This window comes from Chrysochloris asiatica, unplaced genomic scaffold (assembly GCF_000296735.1).
Source record: "Chrysochloris asiatica unplaced genomic scaffold, ChrAsi1.0 scaffold00037, whole genome shotgun sequence".
In the NCBI taxonomy this organism is placed as follows: Eukaryota; Metazoa; Chordata; class Mammalia; order Afrosoricida; family Chrysochloridae; genus Chrysochloris; species Chrysochloris asiatica.
Genome location: NW_006408555.1, coordinates 20,681,215 through 20,694,433, shown reverse-complemented (window position 1 = coordinate 20,694,433; position 13,219 = coordinate 20,681,215).

Genomic DNA, 13,219 nt, shown 5'->3' with positions numbered 1-13,219 from the left:
TTTTTTTTTTAAAGTTTTACTTTACTTGGGAGAACATTATCTATTATCCTTACATTCATCCTATCGTATTTCGTTTCATTGCAGTGATTACAATCCACTGCATGCATCATCAAACATCCAAAGGGTACACCCCGCACACCTGCTCCCTGGCCACCAGCACACAGCCCCTCTCCCTCCCTGATTCCAGAGTCCCTAGTAGCTCCTTCTCTCCATATCATCATCTCTGCCTCCATCCCTGGTGTCACTACCTCCCTGGATAGGGTCCCACACTTCGCTTTTCTCCCTTGATGGTTCCAGGGATCTCTGCTCCTGGACTGCAAACTCAGCTACTCCCCTCCTTTTGTTACAAAACATTTACATTTACCTTTCCAGCACTCACTGTCAGACCTGATAGCACTCATTCCCTATTGAACCACAGACGTCCTTTCCCCCATACCTTTTATCAACCCCTTCCAGACAGGTTGAAACAACTCAGTGGAGGTTCTACCTTTCCCTGTATCCTCTGGAGCTAGGTTCCCTATTGAAAGCTTGTAAGCCAGTCACTTCTTGCCTTTGTAGCCTGCCCCTCCCCCCCCATTTTGCGTAGCCAATGTCTAGGTTCCCCATCCTTGTCGGACCTGTGAACCAAGGGGGTAGGAATGATCCTCACTGTAAAGATTTGTCCACTCCTTTGTCATACTGTATCCACAAGCATAGGTCAAGTTCATCCAGTTGTAGTGGGTTACTCTTTTTTGTTTCTTTGTTTCCTCTTCTTTCTTCTGCTAGTAGTGTTCTGATCTTCCAGCCATTGATGCCAGGTCAAATGGGTACTATCTGCAAGTGTGGGTGTTCTTGTACATCTCCCCAGGTCTTGTCATACTGATGGTTAGCCGGGTCTCAGTGTAGGTTAACAGGAGTCTACTGAATGTAGTTGGACTTAGCTCACAACTTCATTGAGGCTTTTATTTCTCTAGGATGTGTATCTAGTAGTAGGATTTATAGGTAGTATGATATTTCTGTTTCCAGCTTTTTCAGGAAGCACCATACTGTTTTCAAAGTGGTTGCACCATTTTCAAGTCCCACCAGCAGTATATGAGAGTTCCAGTCTTGCTAACACTCTTGCTTGTGTGAAATGACTTTGATTTGTACTTCTCTAATGGCTAATGTTCGTGAGCACTTTTTTCATGTGTTTGTTGGCTGCCTGGGTGTTTTCTTCCCTGAAATGTCTGTTCACCTCTGCCAGTTTTTAAACTAATTGTGGTTTTTTTTTGTTATTGAGGTGTTAAAGTTTTCTGTAAATTTTAAAGATTAGTTTCTTGTCCAATATGTTGTTGCCTGTTTATTTCCCTTAGTTTGTAGGTTCTCTTTTACTCTTTTGGAAGTCTTCTCATGGCATAAATATTTAATTTTTAGGAAGTCCCATCCTCTAGTTTGTCTTCTGCTGTTTTTCCAGTTTTATTTAAGCTTGCTTGTATATTTATGCCATGTATTAGGGCCCCTAAATTTGCCCCTATTTTTTCTTTGGTGACTGTTGTAGTTGTAAGCATTATATTTAGGTCTTGGATTCATTCTAAGTTAGTTTTTGTGTATGGTGTGAGAGATGAATCCCATTTCATTTTTCTGTAAATGAATACTGTCTATATCAGCACCATTTGTTAAAGAGAACATCTCTTCACCATTTAATGGGTTTTGGCCCTTTGTCAAAGGCCAAATATCTGAGTTCTCAATTCTGTTCCATTGGTCTTTGTATCTATTATTGTACTAGTACCAGGCTGTTTTGTCTAATGTGGTTATATAGTAGGTTTTGAGAGGAAGCATGAGACCTTCTACTTTGTTCTTTTTAGTATGCTTTGCTTATCCAAGGTCTCTTTCCTTTCCATAAAAACTTGGTGGTTCATTTTACCATCTTTTAAAAGAATGATGTTGGAATCTGGGTTGATATTGTATTATATCTTTAGATTGCTTTGGGTATTATTGACATTTTCACAGTGGTCCATTTTCCTATCCATGAGCATGGTATATTATTCCATTTTACTAATTTTAAGTAAAATTTTGCTGAAGATAATTAAAAAATGGTTGCAGCAGTATATTGACAGAGAATTGTCAGAATTCCAGCTGAATTCAGAAGAACACATTAAAAAAAGATCTCATTACTAACATTAGATATGTTAGAAAGATGCTTACCTGTGTTTTATTGTGTATGTAAAGGCATTTGACTGGGTGGATGATAACAAATTATGGTTAACATTGCAAAGTATGGGAATTTTAGAACTCTTAGCTGTGCCCATGCAGAACTTGTGCATAGACCAATAGGCAATCATTTGAACAGAACAGTGATATACAGTGTGGTTTCAAATCAGGGGAGCTGTATGTCAGGGCTGTATACTTTTTCCATATTTATTCAACCTGTATGCTGAGTGTAAAATCTGAAAAGCTGGACTGTATGCTGAAAAACACAACATCGGGATTGGAGATGGCTCCCTAACAACCTATGATATGCAGATAACACAACATTGCTTGCTGAAAGTGAAGAAGACGTGAAGCACTAGAAATATGCATCATACCTCAACATAAAAAAAAAAAGCCCTCACAATTGGATCAAAAATTTAATTTTGGTTGGATCCACAATCAACACCTATGGAAGCAGCAGTCATGAAATTGAATGACATATGCAGTTGCCTTCTTTAAAGTGTTTAAAAGCAAAGATGCCACTTTGAGGACTAAAGGTGTACCTGACCCAAGCCATGGCATTTTCAAATGCCTCATGTGTGAAAATTGATCATGAATAAGGAAGACCAAAGGTGAACTGGTGCATTTGAATTTTGGAATTGGTGAAGATTATTGAATATACCCTGGACTTACTTTCAGAAGAATGAACAAATATGTCTTGGAAGAAGTAGAGTTGGAATGCCATTTATAAGTGAGGATGGCTAGACTCCGTTTCACATGCTTTGGACATATTATCAGAAGGGACCTTGTTGTTAGGTACCATCAAGTTGGTACCAACTCATAGTGATCCTATGCACAGCAGAATGAAACACTGTCTGATCCTGGGCCAACCTCACTATTGTTGCCATGCTTGAGTCCATTGATGCTGCCACTTGGCCAGTCCATCTCATTGGGGGTCTTCCTCTTTTTATCTAACCCTCCACCAGCCCCTAAATAAGGACATAATGCCTGGTAAAGTAGAGGGTTAGGGAAAAAGAGAAAGCTCCTCAATGAGACAGATTGACATAGTGGCTGTAACAATGGGCTCAGACTTGCTAAGGGAAGACTGTGAGGATGGCACAGGACTGGACAGTGTTGTGTTCGATTGTATGCAGTCACTGTGAGTGAGAACAACAACAACTAGGCCAATGGTGGTAGAAGTCTATAGTAGGAAAGCCTCTTTATCGACTTTGTGAATTAAAGTTTTGTTTATTCTCATGGTAAAATTGATTAAAATCGGTTGTCTTTCACTCATAAGGACACCATTGTATTGATTTCAGTTCGTGTAAAGTAGTGGATGTCTGAGACTGAACCCTTTTCTGAAATTTTAGATTTATAAAATAATTTTTAAGTTATTTATAGGCACCAATAGCTTTAATTAGTTAAAGACAGACTCTTGTTTAAACTAAATATATGTTTGACCTTGACTTAAAAATTTGCTCAGGACTTTACCAGATTTGTTAATTGTTCCTTGATGTTGAGTTATAAATGTGTATAGCTGCTGGTCAGATAAATTTGGAAAGTAAATATTATTTCTCACTATCAACATTGAATTCAGAGTTGTTCTCTGAAGAGCTGCCACTTCACACAGAAAAATATAGTTATAAACAGAACAGCTTCCTTTTCGACTTTGACTTAAAGTTGATTTGGTAACTCCTCTTAAACATCACCTCAGGCATTCTCCCTCATACAGTGTATTCTTCTATCTACAAACTCCTTGGCCCATGTATTCTGAACAAATACATAAAGAAAGGAACTAAAGTTAGAATTCTGCCAGAGTAAAATAAGCATATGCAAGCTAGAGTCATGTATGTTGAAACAACTACAGGGAACTGTAACTGGTCTTCTCCGTCAGCTAATTCACTGGGACTTGTTCTGGGGCCATTTTTGTTTGAACAGAGATTTTTGTTTGTTTGTTTGTTTTTAATCTCTTAAATGTGTACTGTCTCCTTCCCATACTCGAAGGGAATAATTCTAGAGCCACGTATATTGAATTAAAAACCAAAACAACTGAAGTTAGTAACCATAATATTTTAACAAATTAGAATGAGAAGAAAGGTCAATGTAAATGTAATTTAAGTGAAACGCTTTTAAAGGCACATTTCATTTAAATGACAAATTAGAGAGTCTACCACAAATTCGTAGGAGTCTTTCCACTAGAAAAACTGCCTTTTTCTTACATTTCATAGCAGCAAGGTGTAAGTGCAATCCATGGTGAATGTTTTGTGCCATTAATTGCTTTTTAGTTAAGAAATCAAAGAGGAACAAGAAGAAGTGATCCATAGAAGTGTTAGATATGTATGAAGTGCTCTTTGCGGTTAATGGGTATTTAGAAAAGAATTCAAAAGGATAACATGCATCAAAAAGACTGGGAAATATTTAAAAGACTAACCACTATGTATCATGTAATAATTTCAACAGTTTTCAAATGTAAAAGAATGTATTAAAAATAAATTACAAAGTCTTATGGCTTCAGTGCAGGTTCATTCAGAGAAGGAAAAAAAAAAAAAAGCCCTTTGTAAAATATGGAAACCATCTCGAGTTCAACAAATGCCAGAAAAATTATAATTGTAAAAATGAGATGCTGACTATCTTTATTACAGTGGCTGTGTTGTTTCCAATAACAATTTGGCATTTTATTTAGTCTGTAACAATCTACAATTGAAATATAAAATAAAGATTTTTCTTTTATTTCCCTCTGAAGTTCTGTGCCAAACTAAGCAGAACTGAGCGAAACATCTGTGGGTGATTAAAACAAGCTTTCCTATGGGGTTTTGAATAGAAAGTAAACATGGATTTTATCCACAGTCAACAGCATTTACAAATGTAAAGGGAGGAAGCTACTGAGTTTTTGAAGAACGAGCTGCTAGAGAGGAAATCGAAGTATGGAAGGGCAGATGGCGATAATTAGTTCCATATGGTGAAAGGCTTCTATTAAAGATACGCATATATACATGACAGTGTGCTGCTCTGGTTGGGTGATATTTTACTGAAGCAATCTTTGTGTGTCTCATTTCCTATCTTTGTCTTTCTAGAATAGTCCTATCCTATGGAGCCAAACAAACATGACCAACATATGTGAGACTTTTTGTTGGTGCTGGTGAGTGAGAAGCCCCAGGTTTAAGGGGCTGTCCAGATGGGCAAGGTTCCCCACTGGAACCTCATTCATCTCTTCTACTTGAAATTTCAAATTCTCCAGTCTTTACGAGTTAGCGTTCCTTTGGGTCATTCATAGTTTCCTAACTTGTCAAGGCTATGGAGCGTAGCCCTTAAGAACCATGGCTTTAGTACCAGATTGCCTAGATGTGAATCCTGCCTCCCCTACTCACTAGCTGTATGACTGTAGACAATTGTCTAACCTATCTCGGCTCCAATTTTCTCATCTGTACGTATAATACCTGCCTTAGCGCATCGGATAACCAAATGGAGACTTGTTGTGAGGATTCACATGAATGACGACAGACAAAGTTTGCCTATCGGAACCACTGGGGAATTGTTAAAAATTCTGGGTCCCACCTTACACCCACTGAATCTGAAGTCTGTACTTTGTTGATCACATGCTTGTTGTTAAGTGCTGTACAGTGGTTGGTGAGTCTAAACCACCGATCTTGCAGTTCAAACTGACCTTGTGATCCCATACTTATCCTGCAGTAAAAGTTTTTTTTAAAATCATTTACCTTCATGACAGGCCTATGCATATACTTCATAGTTACATGTGTTATGTTGTAAGGGAGTCCTGGCGTGGTGCTGCGGGAGATGCACTGTGTTCCAGGGTCAGTTGGAACTGCAAAGTTGGCGATTCAAACTCACCAGTTGTTCTTTGGCAACTTTATACAGGGCCGCTATGAGTCAGAACCAGCTCCACTGCACTTAAACAACAACAACAGTGCTCTAGTGAGGAGACCTGGTGGTGCAGTAGTTAAAGTGTTTGGCGGCTAATGGAAATGTTGGTGATTCGAACCTACCAACACTCTGCAGGAGAAAGACCAGGCAATCTGCTTCTGTAAAGATTTCCAGCCTTGGGAACCCAATGGAGTAGTTTCAGTCTGTCCTATAGGGTCTCTGGGGAGCACAGTGGCTCCATAGGATAAGCACTGAACTGCAAACCACAAGGTCAGCAGATTGAGCCCAGCAGCCACTTTATGGGGAAAAGGATGAGGCTTTCTGCTCTTTCAAAAGATTTAAAGTTGTGGAAACCCTACACGGGGTCAGTATGAGTTGGAACTGACTGTACAACACTTAACAACAACAACAACAACAATGTAGTGTATAAGGAGCCCTAGTGGTGCTGTGATTAAGCACTTGGCTACAAATATAAAGGTTGGTGGTTTGAACCACCCAGCATCTCCGTGGGGTCTGCTCTGGTCAAGACTAAGCCTCGAAAACCCAGTGGAACAGTTCCACTGCGTTTCAAGTGGTTGCTATGAGTTGAAGTCAACTCAGTGGTACCTAACAGCAGCACCTGTATGGTGCTTACATTTCAGAGCATGCACAATATAGGCATTTTATAAGCATGCAATAAAAATTAAACAGAAAAACTTCTAACCTCTTCCCATATCTCAGTGGGTTAGGGTTCAGTGATGACTGGTTTGGAATGTGCTTGCTAAGTTGAACTAAATGAAGAGGAGGAGTATTGACTTCAGCCCAAATCCTCAGGAAACAGCAACAACGTGGCCCCAGAGCTTTGGGGATCAGTTTCTCCAGGTCCCGGGCGTGTAGCAAGGCCAAATGTGAAACCCTGTTCCCGTTTTCCTGTGTTTGGCATTTCAACAATATTTTTGTTTACTTTCATCTCTCTGTTCTTTGTACTTTTTCATATTGCCAGCCAAATCACATGTTGCAGTTTCGACCTTGCAAGCATTTAAAACCCTCTGATCTTAGCTGCACGTTTCTTTAGCTTTCAGATAAAACCAGTGCTTTGTTTTTAATCATCGAGAAAGGTTTCTTCACTTCCACCTTACTGCAATTTCTTTTCCTGATTTAGGTGGTTGCGACAGCTTGCTTAGTTTGGGGTCACCAGTGACCCTGCCTGAGTTCTGCTGCACCAACATGCAGAGGTGTTAATCTTCTTTTGTTCCTTCTCACAGCCTTTCCCTAGCTTTGTAATTATCCAAGGTGGTAACAGCTCTTAAGAACATACTTTGTCACCTTGAAATCAAGTGGGTTTGAGCTGGAAATTCAGACAAGGTCTTAAAGATGTTGTTTCTTTCAGCTGTGAATAGTGAGGGAGAATTTGAACATGACAGTCCTTGGTCGTGATGATCTGAAGATGGTGGATTGCCATTACCCTGCGTACTGTGGCCTGTTGACATTCTATTCAGATATGGAATCATTGAGAGTGGGAAGGAGGGAGATTGCTACCTGTAGTAGAGGCAACACAGTTGGGCTTTGCAGAGAAATGACATAAGGCCCGAAATAATAACGATGCGCATTGCTCACTTCCTGTCATACCATGTGTAGAATTCGCATGATGGTCTGGGGTGCAGTCATCACGATTCCAAGTGGCTGCTGTGGTTCAGAATAATGTTTAGGGAAGACCTCCTTATACAGATGTGATTATATATGGTGATTGAAACAAGATTTATGGCCTTCAAAATCATATCCTGTAATCAGAAGCACTTAATTTCAGAATTACTTATAGTTACACTTACAATTGGTTTGCAATGCATATTCTGTTACTGTTAAAATCTTGAATATAGAATTAAAGATATATAGAATTAATGGTATATAGAATTGATGATAATAACTGTGATGGTGATGGCTATTACATGCCATCAAGTTGGTTCTGACTCATAGCAATCCTGTATAGGGTTTCCAAGGAGCAGCCTGGTGGGGTTGAACTGCAGACCTTGTGGTTAGCAGTCCAGTTCTGCAGCCACACCAGGACTCTACATTGCTACATATCTAGAAAGATCTAAGAATAGGGCTGTAATTTAATTTAAATTCCCATATATACCATATTGCTGATGCAGCACACTGGAGGCACTCACTCATCTATGTCAAGAACTTTGGAGGACTGCTACCTGGCCAACTGACTGGAAGAGATCCGTATCTGTGCCCATTGCAAAGAGAGATGACCCAACACAATGTCAAAATCATTGAATGATATCATTAATATCGCATGTAAGTAAAATTTTGCTAAAGATAAAAAACGGCTGCAACTGTGCATTGACAGAGAACCGCCAGAATTAGACAAGGATGTGGAATGAGGGATATCACTGCTGATGTCAAATGGATCTTGGCTGGAAGCAGAGAATACCAGAAAGATGTTTACCTATGCTTTATTTACTACACAAAGGCTTTCGATCGTGTGAATCATGACAAGCTAAGGATAGCATTGTGGAGAATGAGTATTCCAGAACACATAATTGTGTTCATGAGAAATGTGTACATAGACCAAGAGGCAGTTGTTCAAACAGTACAAGGAAATACCGAATGGTTTAAAATGAGAAAAGATGTGTGCCAGGGTTGTATTCTTTCGCCATTCTTGTTTAGTCTATATGCTGAGCATATAATCTGAGAAGCTGGATTATATGAATAAGAATATGCCATTAGGATTGGAGGAAGAGTCATTTGCAACCTGTGATATGCAAATGATACAACTTTGCTTGCTGAAAGTGAAAGAGGACTTAAAATAGTTGCTGATGAAGATCAAAGACCACAGCCTTCAGTATGGGTTACACCTCAATGTACAGCAAACAAAAATCCTCACCACTGGTACAATAAACAACAACTTGATAAATGGACAAAAGATGGAAGTTGTCAAAGACTTCATTTTGCTTGGATCCATCATTAACACTCATGGAAGCAGCAGCCAAGAAATTAAGTGACGTATTGCATTAGGCAGGGAGCTCTGGTAGCGTAGTGGTTACAAATCGGGCTGTGAACTTCAGGGTCAGCAGTTCGAAACTACCAGCTGTTCTGTGGGAGAAAGATGAGGCGTTTTGCTCCCATAAAGATTTACAGCCTCAGAAACCCTGTATGCTATGAATCGGAACCGACTCCACAGCACATAACAACAACATTGCATTAGGTAGATCTGATGCAAGGACCTCTTTAAAGTGCTCAAAAGCAAAGATGTCAGTTTGAGGACTAAGGTGCGCCTGACCCAAGTCATGGTATTTTTAGTAGCCTCGTATGTGTGTGAAAGTTGGACAGTAAATAAGGATAACAGTAGAAGAATTGATACATTTGAGTTAAAGTGTTGGAGGAAAATATTAAAAGTCATGGACTGCAAAAAGAAGAAATAAATCTCTTTTGGAAGAAGTACAGCCTGAACGCTGGCCAGACTTCATCTCTCTTACTTTGGACATATTATCAGGAGAGACCAGTTTATGGAGAAGGATATTATGTTTAGTAAAGTCAAGGGTGGGAGAATAAGAGAGTAAGAGAAAGACCCCCAAGGAGTTGGATTGACGTAGTGGCAGCAGCAGTGGGCTCAAGCATAGCAACGATTGTGAGGTTGGCGCAGGACCTGACAGTGTTTCACTCTGTTGTGCATAGGGTCACTAAGTATTGGTACCACCTTAATGGCAAATAACAACAACAGCAACATCCATATGTTGCTTAAGAAGCTCTGGTGACGCATGGTTATGCACTGGGCTGTTAACTGCTAGGTTAACAGTTTGAATCCATTAGCCTTTCCTTGGAGAAAGAGGAGGCTTTCTGTTGCCATAAAGATTTATAGCATCAGAAACCTTATACAGGGTTGCTATGAATTAGAATCAATACAATGGTATACCACCACCACCATATGGTGATTAGCAATATCTAAATGGTTTGAATGGAATAAAGTATTTGCAAACACGTAGAGAATTAAATCTATCAGGAACTTTGGAGATACTTGTTAATAGCCTACAATGAAATCTCTACACTCCCTCCTAAAAAGGAGAAAGCAGCATAACATAGAGTCCATGAAGATGTCATGTTTGACTTGTATGATGAGGAGGAGTTAGCTATCAAAGTTTCATGGGAAAGACCATTCCAGACAAAGACCGTTCCAGATAGAGGCAGTGGTAGTGGGCAAGACAGTATGAATGAGTTTATGAACAGGAACAGAAAGTAGACTTATGGGGCTTGATGAAAGTGAACGATGGGAAGACTGTTATTATATAACAGTGGAGAAGGGAGGCAGGAACCTCTTCAAGGAGGCCTTGTAGACCATACTACTACTACTATAGGCACCCCCTGGAGCATTTTAAACAGAAAAGTGGCAGGATTTGATTTCTTACTTTAAAAGGTCATTTTGTTATTGGGCTAATTGGTGATATTTAAATAAGATCCATAGGTTAGTTGGAGTCCTGGTGTGGCGCTGTGGGTTCATGTGCCAGGCTGCAAAGCCGTTTGAACTGCAAGGTTGGCAGTTCAAGCTCACCAGCTGCTCCTTGGAAGCCCTCTACAGGGTCGCTATGGGTCAGAACCGATTCAATGGCACTTCACAACAACAACAGGTTAGCTAATAGAACCGTGTCAGTGTTAAATTCCTGATTTTGATAACTGTCTTTGTTTTTAGGAAATATACTGGGAGTATTCAGGACTCAAGAGACAAGATACCTCAAAAGGTTCAGTGGTGTGTGTGTTTGTGTGTGTGGTTGTGTAGGGAACAAGGGAGAGAGATAAGGAAATGTAAATATTACTTCTGGGGAGTTTGGGAGAAGGCACACAGGGATTTTTTTGTTCCGTTCTTGTACGATTGCAACTTTGCTGTCTGTCTGAAATAATTTCAATATAAAAAAGAACATAAATAATATTTATTGTTGTTAAGTGCAGTCGAGTCAGTTCTGACTTATAGCGACCCTGTATAGGGTTTCCAAGGAATGGCTGGTGAACTTGAACCACTGACCTTGCGGTTTAAACCAACTTTGCAGTCCAACACATTAACCCATAGCACCACACCAGGATTCCATAAATAATACAAATATAAATAATTTCAAAATTAAAAAAGTGGTTATTTGGCCTCTGTGTGATGAATGATTTATAGGCAGGCAGGCGTGGAAACAGGGAGACTGGTTGTTGAGGAGACTGATGACTGTCTTATTCTGAGGCAGTAGCAATAAAAAGAGAGAAAAATGGTCCGATTGAAGATACATTTTATTGTTTGGATGTGTCTGTGAGTATATATGATTGGTGAAGAAAAGTGAAGAACAGTATTTGACCCTTGGGTTGTTTGCTATGCAGATGTCATTTCCTGAGATGGGAAGACTTGAATGGTTCAAAACACGGGAACAGTCGTTCTGATCATTTGATGTTTTGAGCTGTTGAAGTTGGTGGGAATGGCACTTAAAATCTGTTTATTTCTTTATTTTAAATTTTAATGGAAGTTTGATCCTTCGTGGAACCAAACCAGGACTCAGCTCCTGTAAGGTTGATTCATCTTGTTCTGTTTCATTGGTGAGGATTGTTTCTGACTGCAAGGATATGCCATTTTCTGCAAGAGACTAAACAAGTGAATGGATCAATGAAAATTCATCACTACATTTAGCTACACAACTCAGTAGTAAGTTACTGCTACTGATGAGTCATGAACGTGGTAGTTGCATAGAAGAGTTATTATACAGAAAAAGTCTATAATGTTTTTTAGACTATAAGTGTAATATGTGTATGTAGTAATACATTTAAATACTACGCAGTAAATACAATTTTCCTTCTCCCCTAATTCCGTGCCCCAGAAATAGCTTCCATTAGTAGTTGGATGTTTTCCTTCTGTATATTTTCCTGTACAAACTCCGTTCTCCAGTCCTTTGCATACATATACATGCATAGCTTTAATTTTTTGAAAAAGAAAATGGGGCTACATTAGTGTAATATATTTCTCTCAAATGTAGTGACTAAAAGTTGTAGCTGCTGTTATGTGACGTTGAGTTGGCTAAAAGTAGCAAACATTTATTATATCACACTTTGTTTGGAATCTAGGTCAGGAATCTAGGTGTCGCTTAGTTGGGTCTTCTGCCTCAAGGTTGCATTCAAGGTGTTGGATGAGGTTGTAGTCTTATCTGTAGTCTTGACTGGTGAAGGGTATACTTCCAAACTCACTCAGTGTTTGTTGGCAGGATTTAGTTCTATGTGGGTCTATTGACTGAGCCATTGCCTCAGTTCCGACTCATAGCTACCCTCTGCACAGCAAAATGAAATGCTGCCCAGTCCTATACCAGCCTTACAATTGTTGCTGTGTTTGAGCTCACTGGGGCTGCCACTTTGTCAACCCATCTCAAAAAAGGTCTTCTGCTTTCTTGCTGACCCTCCATTTTACCAAGCATAATGTCTTTGTCCAGGGACTGGCCCCTCCAGATAGCATGTCAAAGTATGAGAGACAAAGTCTCCATATCTTGGCTTACAAGGAGCTTTCTGCCTGCACTTTTTCCAACACAGATTTGCTTGCTCTTCTGGCAGTCCATAATATTTCTTATATTCGTCTCCAACACCATAATTCAAATGCAAAGATCCTTCTACGGACTTCCTTATTCATTGTCTAACTTTCACATGTGTATGACGTGATTGACAATACCATGGCTTGGGTCAGGCGCAAATCATCAGTTTCTTAATGAGCCTTCCTCCAATTCTGGTACCACAGCATTCTTCATATAGTCCAGTTTTTCAGATTATTTACTCAACACATAGATTGAATAGGTATGGTGAAAGGATGCAACCCTAATGCATGCCTTTCCTGATTTTAAAACACACAGTATCTCCTTGTTCTGTTTGAATGACTACCTCTAGGTCTATGTACAGGTTCTACATGAGCAAATTTCAGTGTCTGGAATTCCCATTCTTTAGTATGTTATCCATAGGTTGTTATGATCCACACAGTTTATTGCCTTTGCATAGTCAATAAAGCACAAGTAAACATCTTTCTAGTATTCTCTGCTCTTGGCACAGGTCCATGTGACATCAGCAATGATGTACCTTATTCAGAAGTGGACTGCCTCTTCCTTCTTCCTGATTTGTCTTAGTCTAGAAACTCCACTGAAATCCCTTCTTCCATCTTCCGTCTTCAAACCCAGCAGTATAGCATCTTCATATCTTTCTCCCTGTC